This window comes from Thermobia domestica, chromosome 15 (genome assembly GCF_964235325.1).
Source record: "Thermobia domestica chromosome 15, izTheDome1.hap1.1, whole genome shotgun sequence".
Classification (NCBI taxonomy): Eukaryota; Metazoa; Arthropoda; class Insecta; order Zygentoma; family Lepismatidae; genus Thermobia; species Thermobia domestica.
The window spans coordinates 159880118-159898218 of NC_137468.1; the positions used below are offsets into that span (position 1 = coordinate 159880118).

Sequence of the window (18101 nt, forward strand, 5' to 3'; positions counted from 1 at the left end):
CAATGAGATAACAATGGAAGATAAACCTCGTTCTTTTCAAACTTGACACTTTGAAAAACTTATGAAAGTGGTTTTGTTATTCAAATACATATTCGCTCTAATCAATTTCAGAAGTAACATCAATCTTAGAATAACGTAATGGCTGTAAGAGTTACTCTGAAAATGTATTTTGTATGTTTTCTTTTTTACTTAATTCAGAGATTTTGTCTGAATTTTACTGGAGTTATAAGGAACCTTCAATTATCAAGGACTCCATTTTAATCGCTTCCCCTCCGCCGTCAATGCAACACTTCTAACCGTCTCCCCAGGGGTCCTGGGTCCACCCCTGATTGAGATGGTACATAAAAATAACTTTGTCTAATCCCTGTCATTATTTAGCATCACAATCAGGGGGGGACCCAGGACCCCTGGGGAGACGTTTAGGAGTGTGGCGGTGAAAGATTATCAGTTCTCTCTCTTACTAAACTTTTGAAGTACATCCGAATATGATGTCAATGCAAAAGAATTTTCTTACTCAAGACCCCGATCGCTCCGCCCCTGACTTGAGCATATGCGTGAAGTGGTTTATTACGAACAAGACAGAAAGAACTGTGATAGATTGATTACAGAACTGTGATAGATTGATTACAAGTAGTCCGGTTAGAAACACTACTGCTTGCATTTTAGTTTCAAAATCGGCCGCCCGCACTCGTTAACTGGTTGTGTTATACTAATTAAAACATAATCGTTAACTAGAACTTTATCAGTTTAAAATGTATTAGTTACATAAATCTATATTAAACAATCCAGAATTCACATGAAGTATTGTTTTGAATCTAGTAACAATTGAATGGTTTCCTTGAGACAGTTCGTTAAATAAAAAAGTATCATCGTAAACGTCTACAAGAAGGTAAGGTAGTTAGCGTGCATTTTTATGAAAACTAAGTTTTGATTTATGGTAATAGTAATCTTTATTTTACATTACTATATAGAAGGAAGCTTTACGTAAAAATAAGAACTTTGATTTACCCTTTCTTGGTAGTTTGTATAGTATGTTAACAATTTCTGATCAGACCACTGCTGTTTTTCGAGAAGCGTCATGCAGCGTTGCCAGCTCTACAGATTATTCAAAGCAATGCGGCAATACGGAAAACAAATAAACAAATAAAAAAAGATATGATCTAGGTTTTTTTATATTATTTCCAAGTTTTGTATTATTGTATATAGCGTACAGCCATAGATTTCTGCGTATGTTATTGAAATCTGCTACAAGAAGAAATAATTTTATTAGTTCTGTTTCGGCATTATTTATTAAATAGTGTTGAGGAAGTAGTAGAAAGCTGAGGTAAATATAAATAATCTTTGCATAAATCCAGATGCTTTAATAAAGACAGTTTTTTTTTTTTTTTTTTTTTTTTTTGCTTTCCGATCTGGCAACGCTGAGTGCCAGGGACTTATAGGAAGGATAGTTTTCTCACCATAGGCGCATACTTTGAATTTATTCCGTGGGTGCTCACAGGCCTGGATTAATACACTGGCACCTTAGGCTACATTTCTGGAACCGCCCCTTCTCCGTCGCCCCCAGCCGAGAAAAATAATGTAATAAGTTAAACTTACCTAATTTGAATGTGATGTTTCTGTTGATCATTTTGCTCCAATACATTAAGGAAATTTTAGATTTTGATCTCGAAAAGGGAAAGCAGAATATCATAATTTGCAGAGTCTAATGCATACTCGTCCACATGAGAAATTTCTCGTACAATAAATTAATTTATTTAACATATAAGGAACGGGAGGGGGACCCAAATTGCCACTCTACGCTAATCCGGGTCTAGGTGCTTCGGAACTTAACGTTATAAAATCACAATAGACCAGTGGTCCCCAACTTAGGAGTCTTCTCTGAGAAGCGTGAAGAACATCAAGAAGGCAGAGGCTACTGAACATGGGGTCTGGCATGTAAGAATTGAGACTACAAAGAATGTTGTTGATTAAATTTGCAAACTAAATTTAGGTCAAAATCGTGAGGTAAATGGAAAGCTAAATGAATTAAGAAGTAGTGGGATGGCTTCTACCTCTAATAGTACAATTAGTCATAATTTTCTCTAATCACTTGCTACATATTTAGACTAAACACTACAATCCTTAGGGATCTTCGTCTTGAGGTAGGAATTACACCATTAACTCGCCTATTAATTTTATATTTCTCTACCTTCCTTGTTTATCTTCTATGATACCTTCTACCACGTCATTCTTTTCCATCAATGTCCTAACATCTTTTATAATTATTTTACGTTATATTATGTTACTCCTATTATTCCTAATGCTTTTTATTGGTTTATCGTCCTAATCAACTAAATTTTCCATCTTTTCAATGTTCAAATTTCCGAGAACTAAATTACAGCATTTTGATAATCTTTTTCGCATGTTGTCGTGTGATGTTCACGTTTCTGCTCCGCACACTGCAATAATGCTTTCTATTTATTTGTTTACATTTCATATTTTCGTTAATAATAAACCTAGGCATTTAAATTAGTCACCTGTTCTATTTTCTCTGCTCAAATTTCTGTAAGTATTAATTGTCACAGTGTCAATCATCCCAGCCACTATCGCTTTCATCTTTTTCGTATTTATTTTTATCTCAAATTATTTTCACAATTTTTCTTTATCTTCTCTGAAGCCATGTTAATTTTCGATTCAGATCCGCAACAACAGCAGCAAACAGACTATCACTTCTAGTTCGTAGAAAAATTAAATCTGTTCCCTAATCAAACTCTTCTCCCCTATTCTTTTAGATAGTAAACGTCATTAAAAGAAAAAAACTTCTGTCGAATACCTATTCTAATTTCACTGTCCTATATCGTTTCTTGTGTTCCAACTTTTAGTGGTTGGTTTATATGTAAGTTTCTTCCGACCGAGTCTGATATTTCATTTCATCCCAAGCATCTTTCTGACCTTCTTCAAGCAGTTAAAAGCCTTTTCTAAATCAACGAATACTACATACATTCCCCCTTTGTAAGAAAACCTTTCACCTATATTTTCTACATTCTATTGATGGAAGCTAAATGCATCTTTGTGCTACGAAATTCCTTCCAAATCAAAATTGTCCAACTTCCTTACTCCTTCGTCCATGTAATTTCTACAAGTAGTTTCGAAGCTGATTTTGCTGCGTACGAAGTGAAATTAATATATTGATGAAAAAGCATTGTTCCATACACGTTTTATGTGGCAGGATCAGTCGAGAATGGAAAAGCGTATTGTAATCCGTAATGCAGAAAATAATCATGGGATGTTTCTATTACAATAAGTTAATTTATTTCGTAATATATGAAAAGGGGGAGATATGCTGCCCAGGCTCAAGCCTACCCAACCTAGCCGTTAATCTGGACCAGGCTTAAGTTTACGTAATTTTGTTTCAGACATAGGTAGCGCCACAGTGGGTGCAGCTGCACCCACATTAACTTCGATTTTCAGATTTCCTACAATAATCCTTTCTATTTTGTATATTTCTTGTTTCCTATGTTTGGGTATATTTGAGTGACTTCTTAAGTTTCTCATAAGTTACTTGCTATCATACCGTGCTTTTCTTTATTTTTGAGTAAAACTTAGGGATTATTTTTGAGATCTTAAGGCTCAATAGTGCAGAACATTCTGGTAACACTGTTAGGATGTGTTGTTCCATCCTAGCCTGCACCCACATTACCAAAACCCTGGCGCCGCCTATAGTTTCAGATATTGAAAAGTATTAAGATTGAGTTTCATGTTTTCAGTTTCATTCAGTCATAGTTTCATGTTTTCACAATAATATTTGTATTGTTAGGGTCGTCAAGTCTAGGAGGCTTAGGTAAGCAGGTGATGTAGCTAGAATGGAAGAAAGTAGAAACGCTTTCAAAGTCTTGACTGGAAGACCAATCGGAAAACGACCATTAGGCAGATCTAGGCGCAGATGGGAGGACAATATTAAGATGGATCTCGCAGAGATTCGAATACAAAGTAGAAACTGGATGCAGTTAGCCAAGGATAGAAGTCAGTGGAGAAGAGCTTTTGTGAACGCAGCATTGAACCTCCGGGTTCCTTAGGCCATAGAGTTAGTTAGTTAGTTATTGTTACTATAAAGAATGAACTAAATGTTTATTTGAATTGTTAGTGTAAAAGTTAAATACTTAAAGAATTATTATTAGTAATAATAATAATAATAACACAATATCAATATATGTAAAGGCTACAGTAGCAGACCAAGCAAACAAAATGTTTACATTATGTCAATTTTGGAAATTATTCTTCTATTTACGATATGCAAAGATTTTAATTATACGTCACCAGCTACACTATTGGCCAATAAAAATGAAACACTAGGAAGAAGCCATTAGATCTACTCAACATGCACAGAATTCTTTACCACTGAAGGGCAGTGACATGATTAGGGGCACAGATGTACTCAACATCTTCCTAACCTATCACGGCCGCTGTTAACAGTAAATGAAGAAACAAGAGAAAGCCGCAATTTCGTAGTAAACGTGTGTTCGAAAGATAAAGTATGACAGTCTGTGAACATGATTTGATAACCAGCATGTTTTCTCCTTTCACAGCAGGAAAATTATGTGCGGATCAGTGGCGGCTTTAGCAAGTAGGCAGGGTAGACACGGGACCACCCAAAAATTTTGAAAAATATATAAATACTAAAAGATACAATAAAGAGTAAATATATTTTCCCCTATTTATATTAATGGCAATTATTTAACAAATAAGATATTAGCATCAACCACTTAATTTCGTACTGTTATTAATCAATCAAATGTGTATATGTATCCATAAGCAAGGGAGCAGGAGAAAGCCTACACAAAATTAAAATCCTAAAGCCGCCCCTGAGTGCGGATTATCCTTCCACTAAATTGGTACCCGTACTCTTTAATAGCGTTTATGCATTTGGTGACTCGAGGACAAACGAACACACTGACATCAAGAACACCAAAGTCCTCGAAATGTGATTGACCGAGGGGACAAATATCTTGTGCGCGTATGGGTCGTACAGCCATATCACGAATATCTGTACAAGAATTTTAAAATGTTATACAGTAACGAGTGTTCGCATGTGTAGTTCGATATAGTCTGGAATGTCGATACATTTTGTCACGGTGCATATTGCTGCCGCATCCGTTTCATTTAACCTGCAGGGCATAAGTGTGGAAGATTAAACCAAGGATGTTATAAAATAGAGGATCTGCCCATGGAACAAAATCGTTAAACCATACTTCACAGTTTCGCCACACCTACTATGCCCGCTGCGCGCCACTAAGATCGCAATGTTTCTAGCCAACAATCATGGCGGAAGCGAGAGTAGCCAATCAGACATGCCGGTTCAGACGATGTTCGGTTATTTTTTGGCTTCAGTGAGTTCATATGAAGAAGATATCTATGGGCAAATCCTCTATTTTACAACATGCTTGGATTAAACTGAAGATTTTATGTTATTTACCTCCCGCGAATATGCTATTTCCATCCTGTATTAGCCTGTACAATAAGTCGAAAACACCTTAAATAACCTTTGGTACAATACAGTGCAGTGTTTAGGAGTTATTGTGGTTTAAATAATTTTGCAAAAATAAATAAATAAATAAATAAAATAAAAAGTTAAAAAAATCCAACTAAATACTGAAGATATAAGAATTACGATGGTTTTATCGAAAATAAAAGGCATATAAATATCATATGCGTTTTTCTCTATGTATATTTCAAATGGAACACTGTAAAATTCACAGCGAAAATCTGTCGTGGGGTTCTATTACATCTAAATTTAAAAAATAATAAAAAAAAAAACGGTTCTTGGTACAATGTTCTTGGGATACAGGAAATATTTTGAAATCTTAGGATGTTATATGGCAATTGTCTACTCCAAACCAAGTTCAGCCATACTATACTAATTTTTGAATAATAATTCTATGCGAATAAGAGCCACAAACAGACAATTAAGCTGGTAAGGCTCAGACCCATATTTGAGCACAGGGCGGCAGAATTTAGGAAGGTTTTTTTTTTTTTTTTTTTTTTAATCACGATAAAGTAATATTTAAAACTAGCTACCCGCAAAGTCCCGCGCAAGCGCAAGAAAATATGTTCATGTGTTTAATTCGCTCTAATTACAGTAGTTACTAATTAGCTAGCTTATCTGATTATTTTTAAAAAGTCATCCTCTCCCACCCCCACCCCAAGGGATGACGATGAACTTGAATATCATGAAAACTGATACCGGCACCGCTCAACTCAGGACCTCGAAAGCTATGAATTCAATATCTAATATCTGTCGTTTCGATTACTATTAAAATCTCGTCCCTCCCTGGGGAGTGGAGTATGACCTTGAAGTTGAATTGTTTTAAAACTGTCACTATTCATCTCAGCGACCACAAAAACTGTGAATTCAACTCTAATATAGGTCGTTTTCGGCGTAGGAGAGCGACAAATTAGTTAGAGTACAGAGGCGCACAATATACGTATAAATACGGGTCTGGTAAGGCGACCGTCCTTAAGTTGAAGCAAGAGGGGAAAATTACCCACCCCAGGACTGTCGAAGAGGGGGTCTTAGAAATACAGTAAAGCCCCGATTATCCGCTAGTGCCGCGAAAAATTTATTTTTAACCCTACTGCAGTGCGCTCAATTATTTCTCATAAGTAGTCGCTGCGGACTGACACTCCACATGCAAGTTCTAAAACAAAAATAAATTGAATCGTTAAAAATCCATATTTCCAACAATAGTGCACGTTTCGAAGCTCAATTTTATTCTGATAAGCAGAAGCTGATTGTTGTGAGGTATGAAAACAGGAATTGGGAAAAGTTATTTGCGTGGAAGCAAATTACATTCATTGCTCACTAATAGGGATGCGCACGAGACGAGTCGAGACAGAATTTTCCTGAGAAAATTCGAGATACAGCTCTTCCAATAGAAAAATATATATTTTTCGAGTCGAGACATCACTTTTACAGCAGATTTTCGAGAAGATACAGTCTCAAATCTTGTCTCGTGCGCATCCATATTCACTACGGAGTGTGAGACCCTGGCGACCCCTAAAGGGTTAATTACGAGCATCAAAATAATAATAATAATAATAATAATAATAATAATAATAATAATAATAATAATAATAATAATAATAATAATAATCCAAGTGAATAACTGGGAAAATAATAATACGCTCTACCGTGCGAAGATCTAGAACTACCGACATGTTTACAGTACAATATTGATTTCTTCTTCTTCTTCTTCTTCTTCTTCTTCTTCTTCTTCTTATTATTATTATTATTATTATTATTATTATTATTATTATTATTATTATTATTATTATTATTTTAGACGTAGAGCAAAAGTATTTTAAAACTTTTATTAGTTTCTGTACAATAAAACAGCTTTTTTATGCTGAAATATTTTTTGTGTTTGCACCTAATTTTTAATATTTTTTTTAGGGTTATCCCCGATTTTCGCTCTCCGCGGTGCCCTTGCCACCCAATTCTGCAGATAATCCGAGCTTTACTGTACATATCAAAACACGTTAAATTTGCTTACACGACACTGTTACGAGTACTTTACTGTAGTTAATAAAGCGATGCAGTGAGCATAAATACTTAATGTTGTACATGAAGAATTACTTAATAGTGTGAATCGAAGTGTTTGTGTGTGTGTGTATCTGGTGTATGGTGTGTGTGTATTCGAGACTGTGCTTGTCTCTTACAAGGGACGGTTGCCAATCGTGATAGCTAGATATTTATGAAAAATGGTACCCTGACTAATTGTGGATCGCTAATCATCGTGGTGATAGTCACTTGGTGCGGAAATGCCTTGTTTATATGAGGCTGTAAAGTTGAGAAATTATGGGGTCCGTACAATGAGACGAACAAATGTATAACAACAAATGTAGAAGAAACAAATGTACAGTAGAGACTAAACTACAGCATGTACAGCCTCCAGTGAGTAACGTGTTTGATACAGAATTCACCCAAAAAGAACGCATGTTGCAGTAGCCGTAGAAAGAAGAAGTCTCATATGACATAATGTGGAAATGTGAACATAAAGTGTTCCTGTAGCGCAGCAACTCCAATGGCGTTTGTGTGGAAACGATATCTCGAACCGTTCCCGAGAGCTATCAAACGAACTGTCTTGGGATTGCAACATTGCATAAAATCCTGCATACCTTCTAAAACCACAGAAACGACGGCTTAGCGCCTGAAAAGAGTACAGAAAAGCTGTAGCACGAAAAGTATTTAGTCTATCGGTTAGGATATTCGAGGATGAGTTTCTGGTGCGTTACCCCCCACAGCGAACGCGACCTATGTGGCTACTTGGTCATTTTACTTTCGCCAGAGTTTTAAATCATACTGTGAGCCATTCAGGAATTCCAGGTCTTTTTTCCCAGGCCCAGGTCTATATTAACAGAATTCCAGTACTCTGCACATAGTATCTTCCAAGCAGCTGTTTCTTGTTAAAATCCCCTTGCCTGGCAACACGCTTTTCCCTTTTCTTCCTTCCTTTAGACATCTTTTAACCAGCAGGCGGTCTATTGTTACAAACGCACCAAGAAAGAACATTAAGTACCCGGCTATTTGAGGCGATCGCAAAGCGTATTTATTACTCATGCGTACTCTTGTAATACGCTGACCATGTATTTAAATGTAGATGGCTAATCATAAACGCGAAAGCAATAAAATCGCTGAGAAAACGTCATCTCGAGCGTATTTGGTGCGGGTCCGAACAATAGACCGCCTGCTGTTTAAAAGATTTCAAAAGGAAGGGAAAAAAGGAAAGACGTGTTGCCAGGCAAAGGGATTGTAGCAAGAAACAGCTGCTTGGAAGATGGTTTGTGCAGAGTATTGGAACTCTGCCATTACACACCTGGACCTGGCAAAAAGACCTGGAAACCCTGACTGGCTCAAAGTATGATTTACACATCTGGTGAAAGTAAAATTACTGAATAGCCACTTTGGCCGCGTTCGCTACAGGGGGTAACGCTTTCTCGACTAGCCTAGGACTAACTCTCGATCCGACGTTTTCTGTGCGTTTTTATTACTTTCGCGTTTGCAGCTCATTATGATTAGCCATCTACATTTAAATACATGTTCTGCGTATTCCAAGCGTACGCATGAGCAATAAAAACCCTTCAAATAGCCTTCCGCTAGGACAAAGAAGTACATCAGAATCGATTCGCAAAGATTAATAATCTATAATATGTGTCACTCGAGAGTATAGGAAATATTAGCATGTGAGACAACGATGAAGATAAAACGCACTGCATTCAGGTTACCAGTAATATAAGGCTCAAAATACTTTAACATAATACACCAATACATACAACAGAAAAGCCGTAAATAGTATGTCAAAATATGTATATTTCTCGCCCTAGTGGCATACTCGATATGGCATATCAAGCCCGTTAGTCAGCGGATGCTCTGCATGCTCTCCTCTTGCAGTCTTGTTGTTGTTAAAGATTTATTCGTTTCTTTTTACAGCGTCATATTTCCCTTATTTGGCAACACTGAGAGCCCACGTTTTGCTTATTTTCTTTCACGTTTCATGCCAATTATTTTAATGTCATATAATGTTATACATTCCATTTTTAAAAAAACTATAAGTTTGTATTGTGATTGCAACACTGCTTGTGTGACAGTACTCCTGTAATCTTGGACACTTGTCCTCCTCCCGTAGATATCAGGTTTCTTGCACACAATTTTAATTTTCTGCCTTTTCTCCGGCGTTTTTTGGGTATAACTCGGCACAGCCTCACCCAGTCACTAATTGGTATATGTATTATACGTAGAGGGTAAACAAGGCATTTCCGCACCGACTGACTATCACCACGATAATTAGAGATCCACAATTAGTAAGGAGACCAACTTCTATAAATATCTAGCTGTCACGGTTCACATACGTCCCTTGTTAGCCTTTAGTCTTCTCCTCACTACCTTGGACAAAATCCTCTCGAGATCTCTGCTTGGAACGAAGAACAACAAAGATAAGACTCAATACCAAACTGCTCACAAAAAGACACATTATCATTTGAAACATTTTAAATAGGGATAGTATCGAAACGAGATGAGACGAGACTTTATACAGTCTCGGTCTCGTCTCGGTTGATAAGTAGTGGTCTCGGTCTCGATCTCGTCTCGAGTGAAAAATCGCAGTCTCGGTCTCGGTCTCGTCTCGGTCAACAGATGCTTGTCTCGATCTCGGTCTCGGTCTCGAAGGCCAAGTCTCGGTCTCGTCTCGAGTCTCGTCTCGAAAGTCTCGAAATAAATAGTGTGAAATTAAAATTGTGAAAATATTATTATCGTGCAGTATGTCGTTTCCGCTTATTTTTTGCCTTCATTCTTGACTTAGAATTACGGTATAATGTACCTCTTCGTAGCTAATTTGCTAACGCTAATGCTTTCCATGTGTGTGTTCCAGGTTCAATCATCAGTGGGTATAACATACCTGGGGTAAAACCCTACTAGTAACCCATATTTCACTTTCAGCAATAGACTTTGTCTCAAATTAGAGCTTCAGTACTGCCTATACAAGTAAACTATATTAAATTAGCTCCAGTACTATACAGTAGTTTATTTCCTTCCTTTGAATCAGAATTGTTCAGTACCTCCTAACGGAAAACGCAACACATAGCATCACGAACGTATTTAATCGTACCGAAATTGAAATTTTACAATTTCTCAGTTATTATCCAATACATTCTGCTTTGACTGTCATTTTAAAAACAGAATATAATATTCATTATCTTAACAAATAGAGTAAATTATTACTACAATATATGTTGTTTCAAATTGATGATTGCTTTATTACCGTTTCACATCTCAGTGTTTAATTGGCACTTTAAAACAGGAACTTCCTTAACCTTGTGGTGGGAGCTACGGCACTCATCTTTGCTATCTGTGGTCTCGGGTTGGATCACCAAACAAATTAGATTCAAAGTCCGATATTTCGTATAGTTCGCGTCTCACTTTAAGTACATTCTGTTTCTTATACAAGTTCATAAGGTCGTAATGTATTACATAATCATATACCCAGTGCCGTAACATAGATTAAGCTTATTCCTGAGCTCCCAGCGGTGCATGTGAGCTTTATTCGAGAAAACTAATCCTGCGTTCATTATGTTGAAATTTTATATTGATTGAAAATTACTTGCGAAACATATTAGGTGCATTGTGCTGCCACCTATTGCCAAGTATTCATTATCAGCGACCTCAGTAGTCATTAGACATCGTGAGAAAGCAGAATGGGGCGCTCCGCGGAACTCACGGACTTCGAGCGAGGTCAGGTGATTGGGTGTCACTTGTGACAGAAGTCTGCACGCGAGATTTCCACACTCCTACCTAAACATCCCTAGGTCCACTGCGTTTGATGTGATAGTGAAGTGAAAACGTGAAGGGACACGTACAGCACAAAAGCGTACAGGCCGACCTCTTCTGTTGACTGACAGAGATCGCCGACAGTTGAATGTAAAGTGTAATAGGCAGACATATATCCAGACCATCACACAGGAATTCCAAACTGCATCAGGATCCACTCGAAATACTATGACAGTTAGGCGTGAGGTGAGAAAACTTGGATTCCATGCTCGAGCGGCTGCTCATAACCCACACATCACGCAGGTAAATACCAAACGACGCCTCGCTTGGTGTAAGGAGCGTAAGCATTGGACGATTGAACAGTCGAAAAACGTTGTGTGGAGTGACGAATCACGGTACACAATGTGGCGATCCGATGGCAGGGTGTGAGTATGGCGAATGTCCGGTGAACGTCATCTGTCAGCGTGTGTAGTCCCAACAGTAAAATTCGGAGGTGGTGGTGTTATGGTGTGGTCATGTTTTTCTCGGAGAAGGCTTGCACCCCTTGTTGTTTTGCGTGGAACTCTCACAGCACATACCTACATTGATGTTTTAAGCACCTTCTTGATTCCCACTGTTGAAGAGCAATTCGGGGATGGCGATTGCATCTTTCAACACGATCGAGCACCTGTTCATACTGCACGGCCTGTGGCGGACTGGTTACACGACCATAACACCCCTGTAATGGACTGGCCTGCACAGAGTCCTGATTTGAATCCTATAGAACTCCTTTGGGATGTTTTGGAACGCCGACTTCATGCCAGGCCTGACCGACCTACATCGATATCTCTCCTCAGTTCAGAACTACGTGAAGAATGGGCTGCCATTCCCCAAGAAACCTTCCAGCACCTGATTGAAAGTATGCCTGCGAAAGTGGAAGCTATCATCAAGGCTAAGGATGTGCCAACACCATATTAAATTCCAGCAGTACCGATGGAGGGCGCCACGAACTTGTAAGTCATTTTCAGCCACGTGTACGGATACTTTTGATCACATACTGTATTATATAAGTAGATAAGTAATTCGAGCTATATGTATCTATTTTTTCTGTCCCGGCAAAACAAGTGATTCTTAACTTTCTAGTTTTCTTTTCTACTAATTTTTGTAGTTTTGCTGCAATATGAAGAATCAAAAATATTTTTTTCGCTGTACGAATTTCGTTAAATTTTAGATCTGTTTTTGCCCTACCTTACCTAGTAAAGGTTAAACACACACACACACACACACACACACACACACACATACACACACACACACATATATATATATATATATATATATATATATATATATATATATATATATATATATATATATATATATATATATATATATATATATATATATATATATATATTATGCTAAGTCACTTTTTGGTCGAAATTGAGTTAACAAAACTTTTATAATAGACTATGTTCTTTCTAGAGGTGTAATAATGTAAGTCTAAAAGCATCCTATTACTTTGTAACTAAATAGTATAGTTTGAAAAACAGTACTATAGGTCTTACTTAAGGAACCGGTTTTTCTTCTGTAAAATTACGAAATTATGACTTGGTTTGGATTATCTCTGAGGTCCAGATATAATAGAATCATAACCATAATCATACTCCCCAGTTGTTCTTGATTTCGTCAAACCTTCTTGTACAAGGACGTTTTTTAGACTGTTTTTATCTCGTGGTATCCTGTCTAGAATTGTTTTTGTTCATCGATCATAATTTCTTGCAACATATCCAGCACATTTTCCAGTCCATGTTAAAAATCATTTCATTAGTACCAGTCATTAGTTGCCAAATAATTCATTTCTACGGTATATATTTGGCCTACAAATAGTTCAAATCCGCAACTTTTGGAGTACAGACACGCTAGTTTTTGATCTTCGAATCTGACAACACTGACTCAATGATTTAAATCAACACAATGTGAGGACCTTCATTTGGTCTAGTGGCTAGCACGCTTCCCTTCGGTTCGCGTGGTCCCGAATTCGATTTCCGGTGAGGGTACAGTTGAACGATCGAAGTGTTCGGATTCCATTATAATCGTTAGCTCCACGTTTTCTTTAGACACCCTAGCATAATCGTGGGACGTTAAACTAAAACAAAACAAACAAAAAATCAACATAATATTTATTACTAACTGTAAGTCCTTGAATAATTGCATATAGCTATATGGTATGGATCGAGTTTGAGGTGGTTGGTGGTCAAACTAAAACAAGTGAAATGTAACTAGGGTGTAATTAGAACTTTTAATTAACCATGGTTTTGTGTACATCAGGATTAAGGCTTAGGGAAACAACTTAGGGGGTTACTGAAAAGTTATCAGTTACATTTAATTGCAGTTACAATTTGCATTTACATGTATTGCTGGAACCAAAACTTTGACATTAACATTATAAAGACTACGAAAAACATCGTCTTTTGAAAAGATTCTTGCACCATAAAACAAATTACGAGTAATTTAAAAATGTTTTGTAGTTTAGCTACGTTATTTGCACAATATTTAGAATAATATTTAGCAATTTATTTAAGTTGGCAACACTACTTAAAATAATGGAACTGCGACTTGTAATTAAAACCACCACAAACTATTGTTGTAATGTTATAGAAGCAAACTAAAGCAACAATCATTATAAAAATTTAACACAAATACGTTATTTTAAGCAGCATAATAATTACTATCCATGTGTTTGCTATCTCTGAAACGGTTTGAAATAACAATTGTTGTAAATGACATGATCACTTAAGTCTTTTGGAAGCATCTACATGATGAGACGTGATATGTCAGCACGTTCTAGAAGTAAAGTCTTTAGAAAAAGTTGAATTTCTCATTTCTTGTAACTTTGATCCTTCCTTTGACGCTAACATACAAATGATACGCTTTGTACCGTCTATGCCATTTGTGTTATTAGAGATCTCCAAAATCTTGATGTTGGTGATATTGTATTGTCCTTTGTTACAATGAATAATGTATGTGGCATTGTGGTTTTATTTAATATCTAAATTAGAATTAGGTAATATCTTATATAGTGCAATTTGAGAAAATACAACTTTATTTTGCGTTGGCAACACTGTTTGTTTATCTAGTGATATTGCAGACAGAGAGACAGACAGACAGACAGACAGACAGACAGAGATTATATACAACAGCAGTGGATTTTGTTTCGGGAGAGGCTTGAGGAACGAGTAAGAAACATTTGTGTAGTACGTACAATGCGAAAAAATGATAACAAATTTAATTCGAGAGGGGCTTGAGCCCAACACCTACCCCCTAAATACGCCACTGTACATCAGTCAAGCGTTCCTATATTATCTCACACAGCAACGAAACAAATTTTGAGTAAAGGCAAAATAGCTGTCAATATTCGAGACGAGACCGAGACTTTCGAGACTGACCAAGGTCTCGTCTGGGTCTCGTCTCGGTATGTAAAACTCCGTCTCGGTCTCGGTCTCGGTCTCGTCTGGGTATATAAAAGTCCGTCTCGGTCTTGGTACCATCCCTAATTTTAAACTATAATATTAAATGTTTCATATTTAATATATCTTTTACGCTTAAATACACGTTGTAGACCATAATAAATATTTATATTTAATGTTGCAAGTAGTAATTAGCACGGTCAATACTCATTAATTAAATTTATTTTACACAGAGATTTCGAAGGACTTACTTTTAAATTTATAATATCGTTTGGAACCACAACTTCTAAATTTCTGTTGCTTCCTTTGGAGAGGAGAGGGGATGGCTAAGGGGCGGAGGAGGCCATCCCCGAAGACTAATTTTCTACACACACAATGGATTATATACGCCCCTAACAGCTTATATGTAGAAGAGAACAATTATCTTAAATTTATAACATCGTTTGGAACCACAACTTCTAAATTTCTGTTTCTTCCTTTGGAGAGGAGAGGGGATGGCTAAGGGGCGGAGGAGGCCATCCCCGAAGACTAATTTTCTACACACACAATGGATTATATACGCCCCTAACAGCTTATATGTAGAAGAGAACAATTATCTTAAATTTATAACATCGTTTGGAACCACAACTTCTAAATTTCTGTTTCTTCCTTTGGAGAGGAGAGGGGATGGCTAAGGGGCGGAGGAGGCCATCCCCGAAGACTAATTTTCTACACACACAATGGATTATATACGCCCCTAACAGCTTATATGTAGAAGAGAACAATTATCTTAAATTTATAACATCGTTTGGAACCACAACTTCTAAATTTCTGTTTCTTCCTTTGGAGAGGAGAGGGGATGGCTAAGGGGCGGAGGAGGCCATCCCCGAAGACTAATTTTCTACACACACAATGGATTATATACGCCCCTAACAGCTTATATGTAGAAGAGAACAATTATCTTAAATTTATAACATCGTTTGGAACCACAACTTCTAAATTTCTGTTTCTTCCTTTGGAGAGGAGAGGGGATGGCTAAGGGGCGGAGGAGGCCATCCCCGAAGACTAATTTTCTACACTCACAATGGATTATATACGCCCCTAACAGCTTATGTAGAAGAGAAAATTTATCTTAAATTTATAACATCGTTTGAAACCACAACTAAATTTCTGTTTCTTCCTTTGGAGAGAAGAGGGGATGGCTAAGGGGCGGAGGAGGCCATCCCCGAAGACTAACACTCACAATGGATTATATACGCCCCACAACAACTTATGTAGAAGAGAAAATTTATCTTAAATTTATAACATTGTTTAGAACCACAACTTCTAAATTTCTGTTTCTTCCTTTGGAGAGGAGAGGGGATGGCTATGGGGCGGAGGAGGCCATCCCCGGACAATTAGCGTGGAATGTGTATCAACAGTAACTAACTTTGTAATCTATGCTATATACAGGTATATCATCATATAATGTGTGGCAGGTTTAATGGAAGTATATATTAATTGATACGTAAGCTCATTTTTAGTTGGTAAAATTATTCGACAAATGGTATATAAACCCTGTGTGTTTGACATTGAAATAGATAGAGGATGGCTGACTGGAACGTATTGGCTGTAAAGATCAGTTGCAGAATGAACTCTGCTAATATGTCAACTAAATAGTTGACATTTTATAATTTTTAAAACATGGAGGAATAATATATTAGAACTTCTATTAGACTGTTATGAAAGTTGTAATTTATTGGGCTTTGGAGTAAAGAAATTACGCCAGAACGACATACAAATTTAGTAATAAATTTTATTCTTCGAGACTGTTGACTACCAAAAACTATTTGTGAACTGTGCAGTGTAAATTCTTGGAATCGTTTGACTTGGAAAATGAAAAAAATAGTCTGTTCAAGGATAAACAAGAAAGTATCAAAATAATTAAAATATGATTCAAACGTTAGTAATATCTGACATATTTTTAAAAAAGGAGATTAATTTCTGTTTATTTATTGTTTATTTACTATTCACAATGAAGATGTCACCAGGGATAATATAACATAGAAGCAATGTGGATGACGAAATATAGCTTTTGTGCTTGCTACAAACATTGGGTGATGTTTTATGCAGCTAAGTTTTTTTTTCTCGCATGAATAAGCTTAAGAGAATTGTAAACTTAAATCTGTCAATAAAGTCTAGATATTGAAATACGTAGGTTTTGCTGTATAGTTGTTATATAACATAATTTAAAAGTAATTCCTCCAATTCTCTGAAGAATATAATCCTTCAACAAATAGAAAGCTACAATTTCCGCATTAGAAAATACAGGCTTGGTTGGTGGCAAGTCCGTGTCTCAGCTTGATAAGTACGTGATTCCAGACTTTATTTATGTTTTTATTTATAAATACATATTTCTGGTCATTATCCGCAATTATGGCCTTAAGTCCGTCACGTATAAGGGATTACATCCCTCGGCGTGCACACTATTCGGGGAAGGGAATGAAATAGACTTAGACCTGTGTGTTAAGTACCATCTCGGCATTTGTTTGATGTGAATTAAGAAACCTCACCCAGATTAGAGCTCCATGCAAGCTAGAAGGTTTGGGTTAGGTACTTCTCAAAGCTCCAGGAAGCTAAGAGAGTGGAGTTTGACCAGCCTAAGACTGATAACCGATATACAGGTCCTCCTGGCTTTATGGCTGCTCCAGTGTGTCGGTCCTTCTTCGTCACAGGAACAGTGATATCACTGGTGTTCCTGGGTTAGATACTTCTCAAAGCTCCAGGAAGCTGAGAGAGTGGAGTTTGACCAGCCTAAGACTGATAACCGATATGCAGGTCCTCCTGGTTTTATGGCTGTTCCAGTGTGTCGATCCTCCTTCGTCACAGGACCAGTGATATCACTGGTGTTCCTGAGTTAGAAACTTCTCAAAGCTCCAGGAAGCTGAGAGAGTAGAGTTTGACCAACCTAAGACTGATAACCGATATGCAGGTCCTCCTGGGTTTATGGCTGCTCCAGTGTGTCGGTCCTTCTTCGTCACAGGACCAGTGATATCACTGGTGTTCCTGAGTTAGAAACTTCTCAAAGCTCCAGGAAGCTGAGAGAGTGGAGTTTGACCAACCTAAGACTGATAACCGATATGCAGGTCCTCCTGGTTTTATGGCTGCTCCAGTGTGTCGGTCCTTCTTCGTCACAGGACCAGTGATATCACTGGTGTTCCTGGGTTAGATACTTCACAAAGCTCCAGGAAGCTGAGAGAGTGGAGTTTGACCAACCTAAGACTGATAACCGATATGCAGGTCCTCCTGGTTATATGGCTGCCCCAGTGTGTCGGTCCTTCTTCGCCACAGGACCAGTGATATCACTGGTGTTCATTTCGTCTGCAACTGTAGTA

At 37.3% G+C, this 18101-nt stretch overlaps 1 long non-coding RNA gene across 1 annotated transcript; it reads left to right on the forward strand.

The window, feature by feature from the left end:
* Positions 1-819: 819 nt before the first annotated feature.
* LOC145671941 (uncharacterized) lies at positions 820-15128 on the forward strand. The gene is made up of 2 exons (XR_014128590.1): positions 820-889; positions 14982-15128. It is a non-coding gene; the product is annotated as an uncharacterized LOC145671941 (long non-coding RNA).
* The last annotated feature ends 2973 nt before the right edge of the window (positions 15129-18101 follow it).